Below are 26,896 nucleotides of genomic sequence, written 5' to 3' on the forward strand. Positions count from 1 at the left end.
GCACTCAGCTCCCGCCCCCTCTCTGCCCTCTCTCCGCCCCTCACCACTGTTTGCAATAGGAGGGGTGGGACAGGGGCGGAGCTAAGTTCCATGAAAGCCCAGCTGATATACGGACGCGTGAATAAGCCCTAAGGCTGCATTTACACAGGCAAGCATGCTTCTCAACATGCGTTTCATCTGCGGATGCGAGGCGTTTTTCATCCAAAAATGCCTTGCAGCGCTTCTGTGAAATGACTATTCTTATGCACAATAGAGGATTACAAGTGTTTTCCATTGATTTCGATTGGAAACATCGCACGGCATGCGAGTGCTATGCAATGTCTTTAAGGTCCCATTGAAAACAATGGGCAATGTGTTCCGAGGAACAAAAAAAAAAATAGGACATGCAGCAATTTCTTTTACCTTGCAGCATCGCTCATGTTCACGCGGGTTTTGTGCTTCTCGCAACATACATAACTGTTGCTCATGTGCATATAGCCTACGCTGCTCATATGACTATTTGGGCTCATTTTAAGATCTGTAGCATATCAATAGGGTTGCAGAGAAAATATAAAAAAGCAGCAAAACCTCCATTACTACAACAGCAAGTAACTGCTGAGCTTTCCTGCCTGACATTACTACAATTTAGTGTTACTTAATATGCCTCAAGTGCACAAAGCACAACTTGATACTGTGGACCACGTCATTTCCTGTGTAACAGACATTGAGAAAAAAAAACAAGACTTTTTTCTTTAGACGCTGTCACTTTCCACATCTGCGTTTGCCAAATAGCTCTTAAAAAAACATTACGGCCACTTTTCACGGCAACAGCTGCTTGGTCACAGGTGCTGCCATACAAAACATGCCCTCTCTCATTTCTCTTTTTTTTTTAATTCTTGTTTTGAAAGTTTTTCTTTAAACTTTTTTTTTTTTTTGCTTTCGTTAAAAATGTTTTGTATGGCAAACGTGCTACATAAACCGAGCCCCAAACTGGGCTTCAGAGATTTTTATTTGCAAACAGGGTGGATAAAACAAAAACAAATTTCTTAAACATTTTCTCCCCTTGGTTCACAGCCTGTCTGTAAAAGTGATGTTAGCACGTATGTGATGTGGAAAATGTACAAACTGTGGAGAAGAGTGGAGAAGAAAGTGTGCATGACTTCACACTTGCAAAATGCATTTTAGGGTGTAACCTGATGGAAAGCAGGATGATAGAATTACACAAGGAGGCACATGAGGCTTTTCACAGCAAGTGGTAACTTACATTGCAGTATCATGGAGTGAACCTAAATCACTTAGATATGTGATAACTGCACAGTTCACAGACAAGATTTATGTTACTGTGTCTAAACTTCACAGATCAAACAGATTAGAAAACCAACATATGGTAACCTACGTGGCATTTATTATTTTGTTTGTTACCCATTATTTAGAGTGTATAGATTCACATTAGTTACTTTACCCAAAAACGTGTTAGAGAAGCCATAATGTTTTCTATTCTCCATTTTGTCTTGTGATCTGCTCTTCTTCTTTATTTCTCTGTTTTTCCTTAGCACATATTTAGATATTATGATAGCAAACAATCACAGTAATGCAAGGCCGGTTACTGAGGTCTCATGAGAAACAGTTTCAATCGGCCTGAGAGAAGTCCTGCCTTCCGAGAGACTTCACTGTACTTGTTGAGTTTTGGATAGCCAATGATAATAAATGAATTATAATAAATTAGGCATATTTACAAGGGGGGGCGTCTTCTAGCCTATTTTCAAATATTTTTATGTAAATACTTTTGCTGATTAAGGGCTCATTCACAAGGGCGTGAAAATTGCACAGAAAAAAATTGTGGCTAAATTGCATGAATGGACGATTCACAGCCTTGTCACCAGAAAGAGAGGGCTGTTTCAATGCTGGGGACACAGCAGCCTGACACAGCACAGAAGACCAGCGCAAGGGACTCAGACACAGCTGGTTAGGTGAGTATTGCTGTTTTTTTCATGTAGTTTAGCTAGGGCGTATTTGGGGGGGAGGGGTTTATATTTCAAGCCCTTCCCTCCTGACACCACCCCCCCAAAAAAATAGGGTAGTGTTTATTTTTGGGGAAACATGGTACGGGAAGAGCTTATGCCTGACTGTTGTGCCTGCTCTTCACTCTGGTTGCGACATTTGGTCTTCTCTCATTTCTGGGGTGATTTTCGTTGTAGTCTCTTTTCTACCACAACAGGCGACCTACCAATATAAAGTAGGTGATTGTAGTGTGCAGTCACTCCAGCTGTAGTTTGGGCGTGTGTGTGTGGGAGGGGATTGCTTGATAGATCGACCATAAATGTACTGTATCTATTGCATCCTCTAAAGACATCAATATTAGTGTTGCTCGTCTTAATTGGCTGGGTGGAAAACTTGCCCCGATTTTTGCCAAATTGAATCGGGTAAGTCCGATCCCATTTTTGGTGAAAATTGCAGGAAAATTGAATTTCTCAAAATGCCTGCTACAGAGGTCAGAGTGCAGCTAATCAGCAGCCTGGGCACCTTGATAATGTCATCTAATCTTGAATATGAGCAGCAGTTTCATTGGACACATATACAACATAGGCACAGGGTAACCAGCAGCCATTTAAAGATGAGCACAGGACAGAGAAGCTGCATCACATTTTTTTGCCTATATGAAACGTAGTCTGGTGTTAGGGACAGATATTCTACAGAGGTTATATTGCTGCTGGTGTGAAAGCTTGTATACCAGCAGAGTACTCAAACAGGGCTCATGCACACAACTGTGTTTTCATCGTATATTACGTGTGCGTTGTACGGCCACGTGATACGCAGTGAATGGAGTCAATGAAAGTCAAGGGACTTTCATTGACTCACAGTGTCTACATATGTGCGTGTAGGCACTGCGAATCAATGCACACAAGAAATGGATCGCAGCATGCTTTATTTCTCTGTGTACCACGCAGTGTGAGCCCTATACATTTATATAGGCTGCATATGAAACGCTGTCCATATACAATACATTATGCTGGGGCAGCATTTTCATACGCATCCCCACTCTTTAACAGAATGAGGAATTTTTTGAAAAAAAGGGTCACGCTGCACATGACCGCATGCGTGTAATACGTGCCTATGTGTAGTGCACTCGCAGCCATACACGGTCTCTACCGGCAGAGCCGATGTTCACAAAATCGGTAAAATTCTGCGCATACGCCTGTGGACAGGAGCCTATATAGGAAGATATATTCTGCAGAGCATATATATTTGCTGCTGTCACCATGTATAGCTAAAAAGCAGACGGACAAACTACACTTTGGAGTGAAGAATATTGCATCTCTCTGTTTGTGGTCTCAGATGTCGTTCAAAGTTGCGAGTTTGGCCACTACGAATTATTTGCAGACCTTATGCAGCAAGCAGTGGGTTAAGGGGAATTCAATTACGCTGTGCAAAACAGAGACAGCTCACAATAACACAAGCTATACTCTGTGGCCCTCTCTTCTTACATATCGTGCCGCCCAGGGATTGCGGCCCTGTTAGTTGTTTCCCTGTAGGTTTGCAGGGAAACAGAAAATATGTATAGTGTGTTACTGGCCTCAAACGTTGCTTATAATTGCATCATGATGATGCACTAATTAGAATCACCATCCCTGTTGTCTTCCTATTGGAACATATGCTACAGGGTTTTAGGGACATGTTATTGTCACAAGAGGGGGAATAGAGAGGGACACAAATATCCAAACTGTCTTGGCAGTCCACTATTACCGCAGGGAAAGTGGCTTTGAGCAAGAAAAGGGGGCTCTTATCCAACACATTTCTTCACCCATGGGAGAAGTATGGAGGAGGAAAAGTAGGAGGAGGAGGAAGAAGAGGGGAATAATATAGGTCCAGAGGTAGGGAAGGATGCTATACAATGTTCCTTCCATCCATCACTAACCCTAACTATTCCACGTGGATAGTGGGACCAGACGGAGAACATTTTTAGGTCTGACCCTGAGGAGGCATATGAGTGATTTTATGCTGCAGTGCTTGTAGAAGGACTGCATCAAATCATCAGATCATTATTGGGTGGCCACCGTCCTTGATCCCTGCTACAAGGCCAAAATGACAAAACCAATACTAGCAGTAGAGAGGGGGCTCAAAATGCAGCACTATCAGGGCAGACCGTTAAGCAGCTTGAGCACAGCATTTCCCCATGGCCATAAGTATTCATTTGCAATGAATCAGAGCTCTGTGGCTCATGGTGGATGGGCAGGAAGCCACCGCCGCAGCACCACCACCCCCGGTCACAGAGGAAGTTTTTTTTTTTTTTTTTTTTTTTTTTTTTTTAATTCCAAGTTTTATTGAATTTTAAACATATGATACATAACAGGGTAAGCCTTGGTAGGCCAGCGACAATAGTATCCTGTGAAACAATCGGCAGAGATTTGCGACATATCACCACTGATCCTGATCCGGCCTTTGTACAGATATGAAATCAAAACTCAACGGACTTATTGACGAACAAAGACATACCACAGAGGGGGGGGGGGGGGGGCTGGGAGGGAGGTAGGGGAATGGGGGGGGGGGGTGTAGTATAGGTGTGAACCGTGCAGGTGCTTGCACTCCTTGCTAAGCGCCTCATATCGGATGAACCAGTCGCAACCCCCCCACCTCCTCCTCTCCACATGTGGGGGATTAGCGAGAGAGCTCTGAACGTATCCTGCGCCATAAGCCCCAGGTTTCAAGAAATTTCTCGTGGGAGCCGCTTGACCAGCTGGAGAGTTCCTCCAAGTTGCAGGTCCGGTCCATTCTATCCAACCACTGAGAGAAAAGGGGAGGAGACCTTTGCAACCACAGCGGGGGGATAAGTGCCTTGGCTCCATCTATTGCGTGGGCTAATAGTCTGTGCCTCAGAGGATTAAAATCCCCCGAGGGCCTCCACAAGAACACCACCTCTGGAGTCAAAGTAAAATTTGGTAAAATTCTTTTTAGCGCAGCCGCTATATCCTGCCAGAAGGTCGACAGGAGAGGACAGGACCACCAGATATGTAGATATGAGCCCTCATCACTTTCGCACCTCCAGCATTTGCTATCAGAAGCAAGCTTGTGATCAGCCAGCCACTGCGGGGTCCTATACCATCGGACTAGAAGCTTATAGTGGGCTTCTTGATTGATGATGCATGAGGACAGCCCATAGGAGAGCTTAAGGATTAGTTGCGTGTCTGCAGAGGATAGGGTTATATTAAGTTCCTTCTCCCACGAGGAGATGAACGCGGGCTTATAGGAAAGAGCGGGTGGGAAGCAAAGCTTGCGTAGAAAAGAGATTCTTCCAGCGGACGCGGTGTTGGACCCTACCGCCTTCTCAAAGGCCGTGAGGGGTCTTGTGGACGCAAAGGTTTTTTTAAAATCTTTAATTGTTTCAACAATTTGGGCTCGCTGTAAGAAAGGCAGGGGTCGGTCGGGCAATAGAGACTCCACTGTCTCCCCAGGGTTTAGGTGGGACAAAGACTGAAGCTCACCTATGGTCTTATTATTTAGTATTTGCCATAGCCTGATCGAACAGGGGTCCTGTGGGAGGCCCAGTAGGGCAGGGAGGGAACATAATGGGGAAACTGGGGAGGGGGCCGGCGCAAGTACCTCGGCCCGAGAGGCCCAGGCTTCACAGGGACCCCTCAGGAGTATATTAAAATTCCTATTTCTGTAGGTGGCTTTTTTGGGGTACCACAAGGTCTCCAGCAGCGTCGGTCCATACAGGTCCGAGATCATCCGGAAGAGGAGGGGGTCTCCCGTTGGACCGGACAACCTCACCCAGTAACTGATGTGTGATGCGACGTAGAAGTCGGAGATGCACGGCAGGCCCATCCCTCCCTCCTCTCTTCTCTTCATCAACAGGCTGTACGGAAGCCTGGAACCCCTTTGTCTCCAGATATACTTAATGAAAATCTTGCGGAGGGTATTGAAAAAGTTTGCTGGGAGGTGGATCGGGAGAGACCGGATCTGATATAGGATAATAGGGAACACATAGGATTTGATTATGTTTCTCCTTCCGAACCAGGAGATATAGGGTAGATCGTAGTTGTGTAGCAGAGCTTTAATTTTGGTAATTAAGGGTGGAAAGTTGGCCGAATAGAGATCCTCTACCTTCTTTGTCAACCTGACCCCCAGGAAGTCTATAGCTGTGTTGGACCAGGAGAACGGAGAACCCGACATCAGACTAGAGCACCTTGCCTTTGGGATCGAGACGTTAAGGACCGTCGATTTATTAAAATTTATTTTGAAGTTTGAAAACTCCCCAAACCGTTCCAGGCATGTGGAGAGTCTGGTGAAACCCACCTCCGGGTTAGTGATGAGGAAGATGATATCATCCGCAAAGGCGGCTGCCGACAGAGATCGATCCCCTATTGTGAGTCCCCGTATCTCCTGATCCAACCTAATGGACTGAAGTAAGGGTTCCAAGGCTAGGATAAACAGGGAAGGGGATAGAGGGCAGCCTTGGCGTGTGCCGTTTTTTATTTTGAAAGGGAGGGAGAGGATATTATTTATTTTTAATCTAGCAAAAGGTTCGGCATATAGGGAAAAAATGGCCTCTACGAAGGAGGGAGGGAAGTTGAAGTGGAGCAGGACCAATTTCATATATTGCCAGTCCACTCTATCGAATGCCTTTTCGGCATCGGTACTTACCAAGGCGAGTGGGATTCTATTAGCGTGGGCATACTGCATAGCGTGGAGAATACGGATACAATTGTCCCTCCCCTCCCTACCTTTCACAAACCCGGCCTGCTCCCTCTCCACCAGATTAGGGATGTGGGCTTCCATACGCCTAGCGAGGAGTTTGGCCCATAATTTGGCATCCAGATTGATTAGAGAAATGGGACGGTAACTGCCGCACATCCCCGCATCTTTGTTTTCTTTCAGAATTAGCGTGATGTGGGCCTCCTGAGTTTGTCTCGGGAGGGCCCCACCTACCAGGAGAGCATTGAACAACTCTGTGAGGCGAGGCACCAGCGTGGGGCGGAAAGACTTGTAATAAGTGAGGGGCAGGCCATCTGGGCCAGGGCTTTTGCCCGGGGGGGAAGAGTTCAGGATCTCCTCCACCTCCGCTTCCGTGACTGGGGCCAGGAGTTGATTGGTTATTTCTGGGTCTATTTTGGGAAGGGAGAGCTTTTTTAGGAATTCTTTTATTTGTTTATCAGATTTATCCAACTCATTCTGGTCTCGATGTGGGCGCAAATTGTAGAGTTCAGAGTAAAAGTGTTGGAATTCGGCCGCGATGTCTTGGGAGGAGGTGGCACGGGTACCTAGGTGAGTTTTTATTGAGTCGATTTGGTTCCTGGTGCGAGCTTTTTTTATCATAGCGGTCATATACTTGCTACTCCTATTCCCCTGGGCAAAAGCAATATGTTTAAGATGTAGACACTTTTTATTAAATCTTTTTTCTAGGCAGATATTTAATTCCTTTCTGGTGTCCGCAAGTTTGGATAGGTTATCTTTAGTGACGGAAAGTTTAGCAGTGTATTCCAAGTTGGCTATGCGCTTTAGGAGAGCATCTATTTCTTTTTGTTGCCTTTTCTTTTTCCTCGCTCCAAGAGCTATCAGGATGCCTCTGACAAACGCTTTATGCGTCTCCCAAACCACCGGGACCGTTTGGTCACCGCCTCCGTTAATCTCAAAAAATTCCTTTAGCTGCCTAGAGATCTCAGATTTGTCATCCTCGGAATCGAGGAGAGAGGTATTCAACCTCCAGCACCACTCCTGTGGGGAATTACTTAGGGGTCTGAGGTCAACGTGCAGCGGTGCGTGATCGGACACAGTGGTGGTGGCGATAGAGGAATCCAGCAGCCCCGGGAGAAAGGAGGAGGCTATGAGGAAATAGTCCAACCTCTGGAAAGAGGCGTGGACATGTGAGAAATAGGTGAAGTCCTTCGTAGTGGGTGAACATTGACGCCAAGCGTCAATCAAACCCAACTCCGAGATGCATCTCTGAAGGCGTCTCAGTTTAGGGTGAGATATTTGGGAGCGCCCAACTGACGAGTCCAGTAGGGGGTTTAGAGTCAAGTTCAGGTCTCCTCCCAAGATGATAGGGCCCACCGCGAACTCCCTGAGAGTTTCCAACTGGCCCAACAACCAAGCTACCTGGTTGGAATTAGGGGTGTACAGGTTAGCGAGGGTAATCTGAAAATTATTTAGACGTCCTCTCAGAAAGATGACCCTGCCCTCTCCGTCTGTGTGCTGAGCCTCACACTTGAATATGGTGGACCTATGAAACAATATGGAGACTCCTTTTGAGGCAGATGTTGGGTGGGGGTTGTGGAAGCCCTGGGGGAACTGTCTACCCGGTAAAGAGAGGCACTTACCCTCCTTGTAGTGGGTCTCTTGTAGGAAAGCGATCTTGGTGCCGTACCTTCTCAAGAGTTGCGCAACGTTGTGTCTCTTGAAAGGCGAATTCAGCCCTCTGACATTAAACGAGGATAGGCGGAGGCGATCATCCGAAGCTGGAGGCGGGGGAGGCATCGTAGAACCAGGGAGCACGCTACTGTAGCTAAAGAAATCGAAGTGCACAGTAAGACACCAGGTAAATTCACAATAAGGAGTGTGGGAGGTATGGGCGACGGTAGGTAGGAGTTAGGAGAGAAAACACTGAGGGAGGTAGGGAGACACAGAAGGGAGGTGACACTAAAATGAATAACACAAAATTAAAGATGAAAAGACCAAGTTGTCCAAAGACGGTCAGTGGGGGCGATGTACAGAGCGGTGCCCGCCCCTATCCCGAGTACAGGGGCTCACGGGCAGTTAGGCGGAAACCGCGATGCACAGAACCTGCCCTGGACGACTCCTAAGGACCATTTAAAGAGACATAGAAAAGAGCTCTTAAATTCAGTTAAGCACAACAAACTTGCAATGATACCGGGAGAGAGAGAGGGAAGAGGGGAGGGGGCGGGCCAGGGAAAAGAAAAGGAACAAGTCACGGAGAACCGCTAGGCAACCGTCTGCTGGCATTCCTTGGAGGCGACAGTGTGCTCCACTGCGGTGTGCCGGCCAACTCCGGGCAGGAGAGGACAGCGGGGCCCAACCCCAAAGTTTAAACACGGACCTTTGATGGAACCAAACACGAACAGTCCAACAACTGGGCCACACTCTCAGTTTCTCAGAACCGAGGGCAGGGCGGGAGAAAGTTTAAACCCGGTCTATAGCCGGGTAGGAACATTTCTTCAATCTCCTGCTGGGGTAGGGTCGCGACTCTTCTTCTTCTTATTTTTTGGTGATTTTGCCGGGGGAGCTGAGTCCCATGCGGATGCAGCAGGCAGACTAGTAAATTTTGGCAGCTCCGGCAAAGGGAGCCAGCAAGGCAGGTCGAGCGGCTCTATCTCCAAAAACTGCCAACACGCTTGTAGGTCCTCTGGATCACGGATATTCAGTCGCCGTCCTTTATGAGAAATGCCCAGGCCGAAAGGAAACAACCAGGCATATTTAATCTCCCTCTCTCTCAGGACATCAAGTAGTGGACGAAGAAGGCGACGTTTGGCGAGGGTAGACGGGGCCAGGTCCTGGAAGATCTGTATGGAAGCGTCTGCGTATTTCAGACCCCTGTGATTTCTGGCCGCTCTCAAGATGGCGAATGCGTCCTGGAACGAGAGGACTTTACAGATGACGTCTCTCGGGGGCTCTGAATTCGCAGGGGGGGGTCTGAGGGCTCTATGGACCCTTTCGATTGTGATAGGGGCTGCTCTCTCCGGACCAAGAAGGAGTGTAAATATTTCTTTAGCCACCTTGTGGAGGCAGTCCGCAGCCCATGACTCCGGAAGCCCCTTGATGCGTACGTTGGAGCGCCTGTTTCTATTCTCTAAGTCCTCCTGCATCAAAAGGGCTCTATTGATGTGATCATGGTGGGCGCGCAGGGTGCGTTCTACCTCCGTGGCGTGGTTAACAATAGCGGAGGAGGAAGATTCTAAATCCTCTACTCTTCTCCCCAGGAGCTTGATGTCTTCTTTAATCTCCCCCAGTTCTAGCATAATAGGGCTCAGGGCTGTCATGATGAGGTCTCTCATGAAGCCTCTTGATACAGCTTCTCCCTCCTCACTGTCCGATGCAGCCCCCCCCCCCTCCTCCTTACTAAGAGTTGCAGCCGATAGCTGTGCCGGCGCCATCTTTGCTGGGATCAGCGGAGAGCGGGGACTCTTCTCCTTCAGATAGCGCTGCATATCTGACTGTCCTCTGCTCACCCGCGGCGTCCCTGAAGTCTCCGGTCCTCTCTCCCTCCCGACTCTTCTCATTATCTCGCTGCTGGAAGCTGCTGTCGGTCCTTTAACGGAGCTCTGCCGCCGGAGCTACTCTCTCACACGGCCATTTTCCTCAGCGGCCAGGCTCCGCCCCCTCACAGAGGAAGTTTAACAGAGGTATATAGTTTTTTCAGCACATCGTAGCCCACAGCAAAACGCAGGGTAGGACTGACAGTCACAGGCAGCATTTATCCATGCCAGTCCAAAACTGTGTCTGCTCCCGCATGCATGTACTCAGACAAGGCATTGGCCCATTGACTTCTGGGTGTCCAAGCTGGATGAGTGGCCAGAGCTTGCACAACATGCTTTAGAGGTGGTTGCCTGTCTTGATGCCATATACTATCAGAAAGGGTGTTCAGCATAGCTGGGACGTGATAACTGACAGACACATCTATATGTCCACACACAATGGGGATCGCCTGACATTTATAAAAATGAACCAGGTGTGGGTTTCACCTGACTTCTACAGATTCCACTGATTGGTGAACACACTGACAATTTTTACTAACATGTGACTAAGCATAGATTAAAGACCACACTGTGCCCTTAAGATGCTGTAGCTGCTGGTGGAGATAGAACTGCTATTGTTCTCCTTCTCCTGCTTCCGCCATGTTTCCTCCTCCTCATTCTACAAAAAAAATATATTTCTACAGCTTTTCCTTGGAGAAGGTCCGTGCTTGGCTCTTCTATTCACCTGGTGGAATCTGTCCTTTGAAAATGTATGAGATTGCTTTTATAACAAGCACCACACCCGCTGTCTGCACAATTTTTGATCTAGGATCTCTATATGGGCCTTCTTTTGTTTTTAGTCATACCCCGCTGCTACAAATCACCCTCACATCCCTTTACACTATTTTTATCAAACCTTGGGAGGAGCACAGTTTTTCCCAGATGTGTAGCTGTGTTCACATGGAATTTGGGGAGCTTTGGGGGACCTTTTGAAGGGCAAATTAGTAAACTTGATTTATACTCCCATTGACTTTATTGGGAGATGGAATTGACTGTCTTGATTCACGATGATGAAATTGCCCCGATCCCGATGCAAACCAATTATTCCACTAATCGCTCAACACTAATCAATATGCTTGGTTAGATCTAATAATGGATCTAACAATCAAAGTTTGCAGTTATTGTTTGCTATATAACTCGTTATACTTGTTTGTTATCTAACCTACTATTTATTTCAAATATCTTTTGGTATCTTTCCCATTAACTTCGTTCTCACACCTATTTCTAGAACATTGCTGCATTTGGCATGAATACTAGTGGGAAAGCTTTGATAAGCAAAATAAAAAAGGTTTCTGTGCTGTTTATCAATTGCCATGTGTATGGAGGGCCACATCCTCATTTACTTCACTGTTCAAAGCAAAATATAGAAAGTGTAAGGGTTTGTATAAATACGTGTATAAACAGTAACTCATTGAGATCAAACAAAACTGCGCTGATTTAGAGGCTAACGCAACATGGCAGTGGAATTAGAGGAGTTGGCATCCACACATGCTGAATGCTATTTAATTGGCTTTTGTAACTCTAGTGTGTAAACTTAACTCAGCTTAACTTCTTTGCATAGATAAGTGTTGTTAATCTTTCCAGCAGCCATGTGTTAAAAACAAACAGTCAAGTGCAAATGACTAACCAAATGTATAGCATAGTCTGTTATAGCAAAGACCAGAAGGTTCAGTGAAATATACATAGGACAAGTGTACAAAGTGACAGAGGGACAGCTGTACCATAGCCTCTCTAGGGTCCTTGATGCCATCTATACGTATACTAGTGTACATTATATTGGTTCTTGGCTTATGCCTTAAAGTTATAGCCCTTTTCACACAGCTGTGGCAGAGAAGAACAATGTTTGCCCCTTGAATTCAATGGAGCCGGCAATACAGCCGCTCCATTGAAAGCAATGGGCTGCCGGCGTGCGCGGGGTGAATTGTCGGAAAGGGCTTAAATATATAAGCCCTTCCCTGCAATTCATCCTAAAATGTGTTAAAATAAAAAAAAATTGTATACTCACCTTTCCGCTGCAGCCGGAGTCCAGCCGCGGCCACTGTCAGTTCTCCTGAACTGCTTCTCGGCACTATTCAGCCGGCAGGGCTTTAAAATCCCCGCCTATTGAATGATCTGCCTCTGATTGGTCACAGCCCTGACCAATCAGAGGCAGGTTTCACTCACACACCCATTCATGAATTCATGAATGGGTGAGTGACTGCTGCCTCTCAGCGCTGAGCCAATCAGGGGCAGGTCTGACTCACATCCATCCATGAATTCATGAATGGGTGTGAGTGAGACATGCCTCTGATTGGCTCAGCGCTGAGCCAATCAGGGGGCAGGTCTGACTCACACCCCCTTTACACCCACTGCAGGACGGCCGCCGGAGCTCCGGCTGCCGGGAGAAGGTGAGTATATATATATTTTTATTTTTACACATTTTAGGATGAATTGCAGGGAAGGGCTTATATATTTAAGCCCTTCCCGACAACTCATCCCGGGCTCGCCCGCAGCGCATTGCTTTAAATGGAGCCGGCTCTATTGCCGTCTCCATTAAATGCAATGCGCTGGACAGCTCCGGCCCGTTTCTAATGAAACGCGGCTAGGAGCAGATTTTCGGGCGATTTGCGGGCGACTTGCGCGCAGCGGTCACGCGATTTGCGGATGCGCATCCGTCATGCGATCCGCAAATCGCGTGAAAAAACGCCCGTGTGACTAAGGCCTAACAAGGAGTACAGACTGTAGCTGGTCCATTGTGATATATAGAAGCAAAATCTGCTATACAAATGATGTAGAAAAAGCATTATTGTGTCCACACCTGCACTTTTTACCTGTATGTTAGGCCGCCTGCAGACGGACGGAAATTCCGCGGCGGGATTCCCCGCAGAATTTCCACCCCTGGACTCTTGCATAGGATTACATTACAATACGCAATCCTATACAGACAGCCGCGGTTCATCTGCGCGAAATCACGCGCAGAAAACAAACCGCAGCATGCTCTAATTCTGTGCGGGGCTCGCAGAAACGTCACTCCCCGGCCGCCGGCTCTGGCAGCCGGCACATGAGAGAGCCGGAGCTATGGGAGCGGGTGAGTTCCACGCTGCTCTCTGCAGGCGCTCGGGTTGGGTCCTGCTGCGAGAATTCTCGCAGCTGGATCCGACCCGGCTGACTGCAGGCGGCCTTAACTGGAGGTATGTCTTATCTGTTGATCAAGTTTCTCGTTTAGGCCAATGCAAATGTTACATTATTTTCCTCTAATATCAAAACATCTTTGTTGCATATGTATTAAATTTGTACCTCTATAATCAACTTAACAGAATTCATGAAAATATAGTTATCAAGTTAAAGTGTATGTCCACCTTTGAATACTAGTTTACAGATACAATGAGCCCCTTCCCACATTTGGACATATATCATGAGTGGGAAGAATATCCTGGAGCCCAATTTACATATCCGAGTATCCATGAAGCTCATACAGTTACCAGCTTTATAATTCAGACATGCTCCATCCTTATAAGTTAATTTGCATAAAAAGATGTGTAACTTTGTATTACCATAACTTATCTAGTATTTATACTGAGTTACAGCTTGTATTTGGGCTAGGGCTGCTTCTACAATGCTTCAGGCTTCAGAGCTAAAATATAATACACTGTGAATACAATTATCTGATGTAAGAAAAACATGTTTAATTGTATTATAGCAGTTCTGAAAAGCATTGAGAGATGTCTGTAAACATGTTTATCAACCATTTATTTCAAAGAGAACTTGGCCTGCAATACCAACCCTGGCCACTGCAGTGCGAACGGAGTGGCTGTTTACTGCAGAAATCAGCTCAGTGCATGAGCACAATGGCCTGGAGAATAGCTGATTGGTGGGGGTCCCTGACGTCAGACCCCATTGATCTATTATTGATGACTTATCCTGAGGGTAGGCCATGAATAATTTGCAACTAGACAACCCCTTTAACCCCCTTCCCACTCCAGGACGTACATTTACTTCCTGGAGCATCAGGTATGTATGAAGAGAGGTTGCGGGTATGTATGAAGAGAGGTGTTTAGTACAGCTGACACCCGCGGGCTATTAACCCCTTAAATGCCGCTGTCAATTTTGACACCGGCATTTAAATCCCCCGAACGTTCAGGGGTCCCGTACGGCCCCCCTGCGGTGAGATTGGGGGAGCAGTGCAGGTGTCATGGCAGCCGGGGGCCTTCTGAAAGGCCCCAGGGTTGCCTTAGGAGGCTGTTTATCAAGCCACCCCCGTGGGGTGGCTTGATAGGCTGGCTGTCAAATTGCAGTATGACGTAATGCTGTAGCATTACATCATACTACAGGAGCGATCAAAGCATCGCATATTGTAGTCCCCCAGGGGGGCATAAAAGTAAAGTAAAAAAAAAAAAGGATCAATAAAGTTTTTTAATTGTAAAAATAAAAGTAATAACAGTTTAAATCCCCCCCCCCCCCGCTTTTGCCATATTTGTAATTAAAAAATCTAAATCATAAAATAAAAATACATTTTTGGTATCTCCGTGTCTGTAAAAGTTCGATCTATCAAAGTAGCACATTATTTACCCCGCACAGTCAACGTCGTCCGAAAAAAAAAAAAAAAGAACGCCAGAAATGCTCTTTTTCAGTCACCCTGTCTCCAAGAAAAAGTGCAATAAAAAGCGATCGAAAATTCATATGTATTCCAAATTAGTACTATCAGAAACTACAGGACATCCCGCAAAAAATGAGCCATCACAGAACTATGTCGACGGAAAAATAAAAAAGTTATCGCGCGCACAGGATGAGCACAAAAAATAATTGAATAAAATTAAATGTCTTTGAAAAAAAAAAGAGTAGTATAGTAAAAAAAACTATACAAGTTGGGTATCGTAGTAATCGTACCGACCCATAGAATAAAGGTATCATGTCGCTTTTGTTGCAGTTTGTGCGCTGTAGAAACAAGACGCACTGAAAGATGGCGAAATGTTGTTGTTTTTTTTCATTTTACTCCACTTAGAATTTTTCAGTACATTACATGGTACTTTAATTAGCACCAAAAAGTACAACTCGTCTCCAAAAAACAAGCCTTCATACAGCGACGTCAATGGATAAATAAAGGAGTTATGATTTTTTTAAAGGGGGGAGGGAAAAATGAAAATGAAAAAAAAAAAAAGGGGCCGCGTCATTAAGGGGTTAAGTGAAATAACAACAGATATAGTATGTGCCAAAGTAGTGTTTGGCAAGCTAAATCTGTTTATTAATGTGCCAAATGATAGTTTGACGCATTACGCAATTTGTATAGCCATTGACATAGAAGTACTGGCGCGCTATGTTAACGGCATAGCATCTTGTGAAACTCAATTTCAGATTTGATACATCTGTACATTGTTATACATATTTATATAAGTGCAGCTAGAAGTCTGCTATCGGTGCTGTGGAAACTGGTGAGACACATCAAGGTGCTATAAGAACAAAGAATGTAGATTAAGAACAGGTTAAGCTTCTGGCAGGTGAGAATTAGTTTCTGTATTTTATTAAAGCAAAATTAGAATAATAAAGTTTTTCATATATATATATATATATATATATATATATATATATATATATATATATATATATATGCTAACAGTTCTCTCTGCAAAGCCAAATACTGCATAAAAAGGGTCACATAAAAATCTTGTGAATATAGGATCTTTAAAAAATGTCACATCTGGGCTACACATGGAAACAAGACTAACTGCTCAATCATAAAAGCCTGTAAAGCACATTATGAACATAGACACCCTCAGGAATTCAAGTCACTTGCAGATGGTTCTTGAAATTTTCTCTTATGTGTGAAGAAAAAGCAAAACATTGCTCAGACCTTCACTTAGGGCGGTTTCAGACGACCTTATGTGCAATTGCACACGATTCAGTGCACAGTGAACAACTTTGATTTGCAGGCGCGTCTTCGCATTGTACTGTACTTTTTGCGCACGCAGGGCCTGTCCACATGCACACGCAAAACACCCACCCTGATTTAACCCTTTCTAATCCACTGTCTGACGTCTGAAGACATTATGATTTAAGGCTGTGCAGTTATTCTTATTAACGTTTTTTCCCGTATATTTTGTGCGTGCTCAAAAGAACAGGACCTGCTCTATTTTCCTGCTTATTTGCGCATCAACGGCCCCATAGATGTCAATGGGAGATGCGTAAATACAGGCGCAAAATGCAAGGGGATGAATGAAATAGGGAAAAGGACACATCTGAACCTCATTAGTCTAAATAGCCTTTTAAATCAGGTGGGGGGGGGGTGCGTATGCATGTGAAATGGCTCTGTGTGCGCAAAAAGTACAGTACTATGTGCAAACATGCGCAAAAAAACAAAGTTGTACACTGTGCAAATACGTTGCGCTGGAGTGTGTGCAAAGGCTTCTATGGTTGTCTGAAGCATAACTCCTGTGCTTATGTTGCCTATATGAACCAGTCCCCTGCTTCCATACGCTACATTCATTTCTCTGGGTCACCACTTCCGATACATTTTATGGCTAAACAGGAAAGGAAATCAAAAAGAAACATTAGTGGTGCCAACTGTGGTCTACTGCCACAATCTAGCTCCACTTACCAAACCCCATTATACATAACAAACAAAAAGTAAACACTCAATGTACAGGCAGTAGTACAAACAGTCAGGGCAAGTGATAATTCATTGGTAATGATAATGAATAGAGATGAGCAAACGTACTCGGATAAGCACTACTCGTCCGAGTAATGTGCTTTATCCGAGTACCGCTGTACTCGGGGCTAAAGATTCGGGGAGCGCCGCTGCTGACAGGTGAGTTGCGGCGGGGAGCAGGGGAGAGCGGACGGGAGAGAAGGAGAGAAAGATCTCCCCTCCGTTCCTCCCGACTCTCCCCTGCAGCTCCCCGCTCCGCGGCGCTCCCCGAATCTTTAGCCCTGAGTACAGCGATACTCGGATAAAGCACATTACTCGGACGAGTAGTGCTTATCCGAGTACGTTCGCTCATCTCTAATAATGAACCATTTTTGGGTGAAATCATGTAATGTATCAAATTACAATAAAATATGTTCTTGGATATATCTGTTGGATTCCTACTTCTTCCTTCGGTGGTAGGCTGGTAAGACATATCGCTTTCTTATTTTGGTGCGGTTTCACGTTCTGACCTTGAAATATGTGACATCATAATGTTCCATTTCCATACGTATTTGGTAAAAGTTGACCAAAGCTTCAGCTTCCCTTTATAATGTACAGAAGTCCATGTCATGATTTGCTTGCCGACAAAATAATTTCTCCTGAAGTTATATAACATCATTTCTACTTGGACCTTGTGGAATAATATTCCAGTACGAGGCCGGCATGTCTTTGCTCCCTATCTACTCTCTCGAGAGAAAGAAAAATATCTGTCCTTCCAAGCTAAACAAGATTAGTGTGAATGTTTACAGACAGAAGGACTGGAGCTGTTTAGGAAAACTAATCTCCGCACTATGCTCTTTATATTTGTTGTTTGACTCCATGAAACGCTGCTTTCAGATGTAACCTGTGTCAAAGCTTACAGATTCATTGCTCTCGTGGTACCATGGCCCTTGTCCAGATCTGACCCAGAGAATCTGAAGATCATTAAGGAAACTTGGGACTTTTGGCTCCTTAAATAAATATTGTGGTCTCACTTAAGCAGTTTGTGGACTGTGACCGTACTTCTTAACCACTAACCATTTGGCACACTGTGACAGGACTGATTATTTTGTGTTTTCTTCCCCTCAAAGGACGGAGCTGGTTTCCTGAACTTGAGAGAGTCAATCTATTTTTATATGCCACTGGTGGTTAAGGTGCTACAGTGAAATAATATAGGAAACATTTCATATTGCATTCATTTAAACCCCAAACCCAAATTATACTGAGGCTTTCAGCAGATTTGGAATTACGTACTCTCTGGCTTAAACTCTGTATTAATTAGGTTGGATTTCAGTTTTAAAGCTCATTAACAAGCCTAATAACCCTACAATGAAACTTATAGAAATACCACGAGTGAAGTAATAATATGGCCAAAGAAAGCAAACACAGCTCACAAACGTAATGCAATGCGCAACACAGTTATTTTGTATTTTTTCCAAATTGTCACAATATTAGGTGCTTGTTACTTTTTGTTCTTTTTGAAATATCAATAGCATGATACATTAAAAAAGTTGAAAAAAAAACTCTACAAAGGAACAGGAAATCAGCATCTGGAATACATAATGCAAAGAGTTCTGTGATACATTACATGGTCTGGTCAAATTCCAGGGAACTTAGATAGACTTCAAAGTCTGGCTGAAGATCAGTTAAATTGCTGCTCGGTCCAGATATGTAAAGTGGGTGTAGATGAATACAGAGGATTTATTACCATTTTCATGAGAAACTAAGATCACAGGTTCAACACTCCTATATCATCAACACATGCTGATATCGCTTTCCTACTGGTTTATTTACAAATATAGATAGGTAGAAAGCTACAAATGAAATCATATTTTGTTACATAGTTAACAAAATATTAACATCACTAGTGTCTTCAAGATAATAATTTCCAGATTTGTTTCAAGGAAATCCTATCTGGAAGATGACAATAGACAGAGTCAAAGCTTTCTAGAATTACTAACAGTGCGGCAGATAGTAGGTCAATACATCTTCAAGCCCTTTTATGTCAGCTAAAGAGATGCTGCTGAAGCCTGTCGGACAGACATGTCAAAGTTTATGAAGTCTTTGTGACATAATCATTCCAAACAAAGGATCCTGGACAGATAGCAACCAAAGATTAACTTTGAAGATGTGTTCTTTCAGGATTCTGTATACTATTTCCTAACCTGGGTTCTTTTTCAAGTTCTTCCTTTGTTTACCTGTACAGATATTTTACATGTAGATCAACTGATCAAAAAAGTTGCTACACTTATAACCAATCCTATTATTTCACCTGCCAGGTACCTACAAGTGCATAGTTAGCACTTGTTTAAATGTCATCTTTTTGTTAAAACTACTTTTATGCCTTTTGCATAAGGCTGGGTCCACACAAGGCGGATTTCCAGCGGAATGTCTGCAGGGGGCATTCTGTTGCAGATCTGACGTGGAAAGTCTGCCGCCAAACTCGCACCATTTGGGGTGGGTTTTATTATGAATTCTTGTGCAGAATTCCCCCTTCTCATTGAAAGGAGGTAAATTCTGTACCAGAGACAGCAATAAAATTGACATGGAGTGGAATTGAATTTAGCTCTGTTAGTAAATTTACGCACAGGTTTTGTGCAGGTTGTTTCCGCAGCTTGTAGATGAGATTTTCAAAATCTTATTGACTTTGCTGCTTCTGTAAATGGCGCAGAATTTCAGTGCGGAATGTCCGCATGGAAATTCTGCAGCAATTCCATCTCGTGGGGACCCCACCTAAGAGTGTTAGGCCTCTCTCACATAGGTGGTTTTTTTTTTACAGCATTTAGTGGGCATTTTCATCACAAGCTAAAAATGCAGCACTAAGCTTCCATTCATCTCATTTGGGCCTCTCAGATGAGCGTTTTAGTGCAGCATTTTAATACATATTAAATCAAACCTGTTCTATTTTTCAGTGTTGCAGCACATATTTGATGCCCTATATCGCCCATTGAAGTGAATGGGGGGTTTAACAGTGTATTACAGCATTTTTAACACTGCCTAGAATGCCACTGGGAGGGGGAAAAAGGGTGACATTATCAGCTTACTTTGCCTGCATTGTTACTGTACAAAATATGCAGTAAAAACAAAGACAAATGCTCACAAAAACTCTGAAAAGCACTGCCTGCACGCTGTAAATGCTGCCATAAACGCACCGTTTATGCAAACACTTGTGCCAGAGTGGCCTAAGGAGCTCAGGCCAGAGTGTGTAACTCGGGTCCCACTTGAGGACGGCACAGAAAATGACATAGAGACAGCAGGGTTGACTAGAATGGATGTTTACTCATTGTGGCAAAGGGTCTGGTGGTTACAGTTTCTCAATGATGGCAACAGGCTTAGTGGTTACCCATCGTTACAGAGGCAAATAGCTTGACAGTTGTATATCTTTACAGAGGCAAATAGCTTGACAGTTGCATATCTTTATAGGGGCAAATAAGTGCATAGTTTGTAGAAAAAGGAGTCTCTAAGACTTTACTCCAAGCAGCAGTTTCCAGTAGCTACAGCAATAGGTCTCTATTACACAGTCTCTTCTTCACACTATGGTGCGGTTTTAGCTCAGTACACAATCTCTATCCATATTAGAGGCGTCTTGGGTAATTCTCCACTTACATTAGCAGAACTAGTTTTTACCTCCATACTTTAGTGCTGCTTGTGTTTCACATGTGTGGCCTTGAGGATCTGTCAGCTCTCCTCAAAGTTGTTTTTCCCCATTAAAAATGTTTTATTGCAAATAAGCAGTTGAAGTGTAAAAAATGATACATTTTTGGTAGCAACCAAAAGGAAAAATATTTATCCTTCACAGTGAAACACATCAAAAAAAAAATTAACAACAATGTTAAATTTTTTTTTGTCAGCCACCTCCCCCAAAATGAAAAGTTAACCAGTAAATTCTATATCCCCCACAATAGTGCCAATGACAACGTCAAGTTGTCCCACAAAAAGCCATGCTAAAGCTGTAGTGATGGAGAAAACCTATTGTCCCTTGGAATGTGGTTATCCAAAAAAATTTTTCCTCAAGGCCCAAAATGGCTTGTGTCCTGCGGCAGATAGAATAACACTTCAGAGCTGAGGATGTTGCATCACTATATATGTTATATATAGTTACATTACTTAATAGTTTGTAGTATTTTCTACTTTGTTGACACAGTGGAAACCAAGACAAACCCTGTAAGGTTGTGACAATTTGTCCTCACGTGAGGGATAAGCCTCAGCTTACATTACACTGTGATCCAGTATTTCTGACACAATTATAGTGCAGTCGGCACCGTTATTCTTGCTAAGTCAGCAGGATCTGTTGATCATTTTATAATAGAAGCCATAATGTGAATATAATCAGAGCCTAAAATATATCCCTCCTATAGGGTGAAGCTCTGCTACAAGGCTGCCCTTTCAGGCCAATCGCCCTGGTTTTTCAAGAAGGGACCAACAGGGAAATGTTGGTAGGACAGTTATTTACAATTGGACCAATTGGTAGCATGTATGGTAGTATGATTTATTAGATCGTTTACCAATAGCGACCGTCTATGGGCATCTGAACTACTAAGGCCATTCTTTTATCATTTATTAAGCATAAGTTTTTGTTTGAAATTATTTTGGGAATACAGTAGTGCCTTGGGTTAAGAGTTTAATTTGTTTGTGACGGAGCTCTTAACCCAAAACACTCGTAAGTCAAATCAATTTTCCCCATTGAAATGAATGGAAAAGCCATTAATCAGTTCCGTAATGCGAAGCTCTCCCACTGATTTCAATGGGGATGGCATTGCCCCATTGAAAGCAATAGGGCGTCAGCACCCCCGCAGTGATTTTCGGGGAAGGGCTTTAAATATAACCCCTTCCCTGAAAATCATCCCTAGCAGTAGTAAAAAAATAAAAATATATATACACACCTGTCTGTCGGGGCTCAGGTGCGTCTAGCCGCCGCTTGTTCTCCCTGCACTACTCTGAAGCTTTTCCTAGTGTAAGCTAGACATGCCTGAGCCCCGGCAGCGGCGGACAGATGAATATATTTTTTTTTACTACAGCTAGGGATGATTTTCAGAGAAGGGCTTATATTTAAAGCCCTTTCCCAAAAATCACTGCAGGGGTTGCCGGCAGGCCATTGCTTTCCATGGGGCCACCGGCAGCAGCGGCGACCCCATTGAGAGCAAGGCTTGTAACCCAAGTCTTTGCTCTTAAACCGGGGGAAAAATTCGGGAGAGAGCCTGCTCTAAAGTCAAAAAGCTTGTAAGCGGAGGCACTCTTCACCCAAGATATCACTGTACTACTAATTTAGGCAAGTTTTCTCAAAATAATAGTAACAATTATATTTTAATGCCTTCCTCTTTGCCTTGCTGTTGTTATGCCAGGAGTAATTTGACCATTAGAGTGGTGAGCTGCTATTTCACAACTTGTATCTTAATGCTGTGAAAGCAATTTAATACAAGTATCTACAGCCTTGGTATGATACGACTATTTCTGTATGCATCTCTGATCTTTGTAGAGTGTACAGTAAATGTGCTCGTATAATTACCAATGTCATCACAACTACTTACTGCCAATACGCCTAATGTACAGTGGTTAGTAAGGGGCCTTATTCCAATGCATACACCTTTTAATGGCACTTGGGAATATGGTCAGCATGGGTCTCCCATACTCGAGAGGGGGGAGCTTGGCTGTCGGCTGATAACTGAGCTCTGACTCTGAGGGCCTGGAACAGAAACGTCTGATGCCAGCTATTTAACTCTTTACATTCTACGGTCAATGCGACCACTGTGCTTAAAAGGCTGACAGAGAGGGAGGTCCCACCAATCAGCAAGTTATCCCCTATTCGGCAGTCTACACTGTGCTGAATATTCTAGCACTAGCGCTGGGCAAGTTTCAGAGCATACACCACGAGACTGTGCTGACCCCAAAAGAAAGGAAGAGAATGAAGAGACGCTCAGAGCTGCACAAGGGAGCGCTGTGCAAGGTGAGCATACCTCTGGTTGTATTTTTTTACACCACTGCAAAATTGGGCTTCACTGCTTTTTACTTATTATAAAAGGGGTAGAAAATAGCAGTATTACTACAAAGGGGGCACAGAAAGGCGGCATTATTACAAATGGGGCAGAAAAGGTGGTATTAGGTGGCATTATTACAAATGGGGCAGAAAAGGTGGTATTAGGTGGCATTATTACAAAGGGGGCAGAAATGCAGCATTATTAAAAAAGGGAGCCGAAAAAGGTGGCATTGTAACAAAGCGAGCGGAAAATGGGGCATTATTACAGAGGGGACAGAAAAAGTGGTATTAATAATTACGAGGGCCGAAAAAGGCTGCATTATTACAAAGGGGGCAGAAAAGGTGGCATTATTAGAAAGGGAACAGAAAAGGCAGCATTAATAATTACAGGGGTAGAAAAGACAGCTTTATTACCTACGTGGGACAGAAGTGATGACCTCATCTATTTTGGGGTCAGCAACAATTACATTATTTAATACGGAAGCAGAAGAGGGTCACTATTAATTACGAGGGCAGCAAAGGCAGAATTTTTTTAATTATGGGGGCAGAAAGTGGTCATTATTACTCATGGGGGCAGAAAAGGGGCAGTTTGAGTTATGGGGCAGAAGATGCAGCTTTATTAATGGAGGCAAAAAGGGGCACTTTTACTGTGTGGAGGGCACTAAAAGCAGCACTTACTGCGTGGGGCGTAATTACTATCTGGGGGACTATGGATTTTATAGAGGTATTGGGAAATGTAGGGAGGGTAATGGAAAGGAAGAAACCAAAGTTGTAGTCAGGAGGAGTCATTGTGTTGGCCTGGGTGCGGATACAAAACAAAAGGGAGAGAGAACAACACTGATGACGCCACCTGTGATCACTGGAGGTAACTGCACTGTAATCAATGTCACTATGTGCAGCTGGTAACTATTATTAAGATACCAGTATACACTATTACTATGAAGGGGTCATTAAGGAGCACTATTCCTCTAGGGAACTACAAAGGCCATGGCTTAGTGTAAAAAGGGTCTGTGGTATAAAACTTTGTCAAGCTGCAATTTTGCCACACTAGCTAGGGATAATATGGGAGGTGGGAAGGAGCGTGGGGGTGCCCCATCATATTCAACTGCTCCAGCCTGCTCCGTTTGGACAGCCTTAATCTTGGCTACTTACAGCTCCCATTCGTCTAAACGGATGGTAAAACTAGCTTTTTTGTAGATGTAGAAGGTGCCCCCTTGTTATAGTTACTGTCCTGGGTTATAAGTACACCATTAGACAGATCTATGTACTGTTCATTGATATTGTATAAAGTCACTATTTTGTCCTTAATCTGTCTTTTTCAAAAATAAACTGCTGCAATCTATGACCATGAATTCCTATTTATTTTCTAATTGGAGGGATTTCTAATCTCTGTAGAGATACATAATAAATAATAATATCTATAACTATAGATCTTACACAAAATTATTGTGCTATTACATCTAGTGACTCACATTGTCAATAGAAAATTTCATGTTGAACATCTTCTATAGTGGTAGCTCTTCATATTTTAACTTTCAGACAGTTTTTTTTAACATTTACACATATTTCCCAATGTTGGAGAGTAATGAATGGCTAAGAAAGTTCAGGTAAACCACAACACTTTTATAAAAATTAAACATATAATTAATGTTCTCATAAAACATAACCTGCTTTTTTTGGCATTGTGGGTCCCATGTCATTTAAAAAATATACTCTTTGTAAAAAAAAAATCCCTCCCTCTTAAAGGCATTCTGGGAATCAAATGAAACTTTCTCAGTGTGATTGTAACATTGATATAAGTAAGTGATTGGAATATAAGAGCAAAAGGAAAAATTATTGTGGAAAACTGAACACCAGAATGGAGGCTCTAGTACCCTGTTGTACCGCCTCTAGCTTGGATACAAGATGTGATACTGGCAGGCATAGAGGCTCTAGTACCCTGTTGTACCGTCTCTAGCTTGGATACAAGATGTGATGTGGGCGGACATGGAGGATCTAGTACCCTGTTGTACCACCTCCAGCTTGGATACAAGATGTGATACGGGTGGGCATGACAGCTCTAGTACCCTGTTGTACCCCCTTTAGCTTGGATGCAAAATGTGATAAGCGTGGGCATGGAGGCTCTAGTACCGTCTTGTACCACCTCTAGCTTGAATACAAGATGTGATACGGGCAGGCATGGAGGCTGTAGTACCCTGTTAGGCCGCTTCTAGCTTGGATGCAAGATATGATACAAATGGGCCTGGAGGCTCTAGTACCCTGTTGGGCCGCCTCTAGCTAGGATACAATATGTGATACAGGCAGGCATGGAGGCTCTAGTACCCTGTTGTACCACCTCTAGCTTGGATACAAGATGTGATACGGGTGGGCATGGGGGCTCTAGTATTCTGTTGTACCACCTCTAGCTTGGATACAAGATGTGATACAGGTGGGCATGGAGGCTCTAGTACCCTATTGTACCGCCTCTAGCTTGGATATAAGATATGATACAGGCGGGCATGGAGGCTCTATTACCCTGTTGTACCACCTCTAGCTTGGATACAAGATGTGATACAGGTGGGCATGGAGGCTCTAGTACCCTATTGTACCGCCTCTAACTTGGATATAAGATATGATACAGGCGGGCATGGGGGCTCTAGTATTCTGTTGTACCACCTCTAGTTTGGATACAAGATATGATACGGGCGGGCATGGAGGCTCTAGTTTCCTGTTGTACCGCCTCTAGCTTGGATACAAGATGTGATACGGGTGGGCATGGGGGCTCTAGTATTCTGTTGTACCACCTCTAGCTTGGATGTAAGATGTGATACAGCTGGGCATGGAGGTTCTAGTTCCCTGTTAAGCCACCTCTAGTTTGGATGTAAGAGAGCCTTTTTATAGGCCAAGAGTGAAACCACTTTTAGGGCCTCAGGTGGCAAGACTGTTCATCTAATCACGCCACAACTCTAATCATTTGCATATCTGCCTGAGATGTAACTGCATGCCGAGTTTTGCAGAGCACCTAGGTGCTTGATTTTTTTTACAAAAAATTAATATTTTTGGTCTTTCGAGAATGCACTATCTATCTATTTCCATATCTATCTATTTCCACATCTATCTATCTATCTATCTATCTATCTATCTATCTCTCTCATATCTATCTATCTATCTATCTATCTATCTATCTATCTATCTATCTATCTTTAGCAATTTTGTACACTAACTGCACATGTACCACTAATGCAATGGAGTGAAATAATGAACTTCTACAACTAGCTGACACATGCTCGCATGACATTTCTCACAGCAAACAGCTGTACATGCCTGTGATCCAGGTCACTCCCATAGATGATAAGGTTTCACCTTTCATAGTAACATTCTGTTACATTGTTTCCAAAGTATCTGCAGTGAAGCAATCAGTGTATATTTGCAGGCCTTCCTTTCTGTGTAATTGAACTAACACAGCTACTCTGTTTTCTTTTTCAGACAAATGTTCTCTCTACTCGAGAGGGTTTGGAGGTTTCCAGCTGGGTGGTTTATTTTAACAATTGATGAATGGACAACTCTAGAAATAACCACCTCTTCTTTCTGAGTCTAGTGGTCTGCACATATCATTACTGCCATCGGACTCTACATTACAAATTTCTGTTTTTACATGTCAAACAGAGTCAATTGAAAGTAAAGCCTTTTCTTCTAAAAACACTTTATTACCATGTTTACCTCCCAAATGAAACTTGCTACAATTTTGTTATGATGTGCAGCAAAAATAGTGTGGTACCATATTAGCCAGAAAAATCAATGTGATGTTAAATACTTTTGTGTAAAAAAAAAGACAAATATAATTTTTTCTGGTTAGTCAATAAAAGAATCCCTCTTATAAAATCTATCTTTTTGATTTAGCATCACAAAAGGTTTCGTTTAGAAGGTTTGCCTTTGTCTGTTGGAACTTTTGTAGTATAGGAGTAACTTCGGGGGTGAACTGGAATAAAACAATAGATCCAACAACTTACTAGGTGTTAAGAGCAGTTATTCACATGGATCTTGGATAATATTTTCTTTGAAATGCTATAAAACAAA

The 26,896-nt window shown here is 43.7% G+C and overlaps 1 long non-coding RNA gene across 1 annotated transcript in view; it reads left to right on the plus strand.

Moving 5' to 3' along the window:
- Positions 1-26,625, plus strand: part of LOC136627050 (uncharacterized) — a 36,686-nt gene extending 10,061 nt beyond the window's left edge. Inside the window, exon 3 of the long non-coding RNA XR_010792741.1 lies at positions 26,306-26,625. This is a non-coding gene — a long non-coding RNA (uncharacterized lncRNA). The remainder of the gene's footprint in view (positions 1-26,305) is intronic.
- The last annotated feature ends 271 nt before the right edge of the window (positions 26,626-26,896 follow it).

Source organism: Eleutherodactylus coqui, chromosome 5, assembly GCF_035609145.1.
Source record: "Eleutherodactylus coqui strain aEleCoq1 chromosome 5, aEleCoq1.hap1, whole genome shotgun sequence".
NCBI classification, from domain to species: Eukaryota; Metazoa; Chordata; class Amphibia; order Anura; family Eleutherodactylidae; genus Eleutherodactylus; species Eleutherodactylus coqui.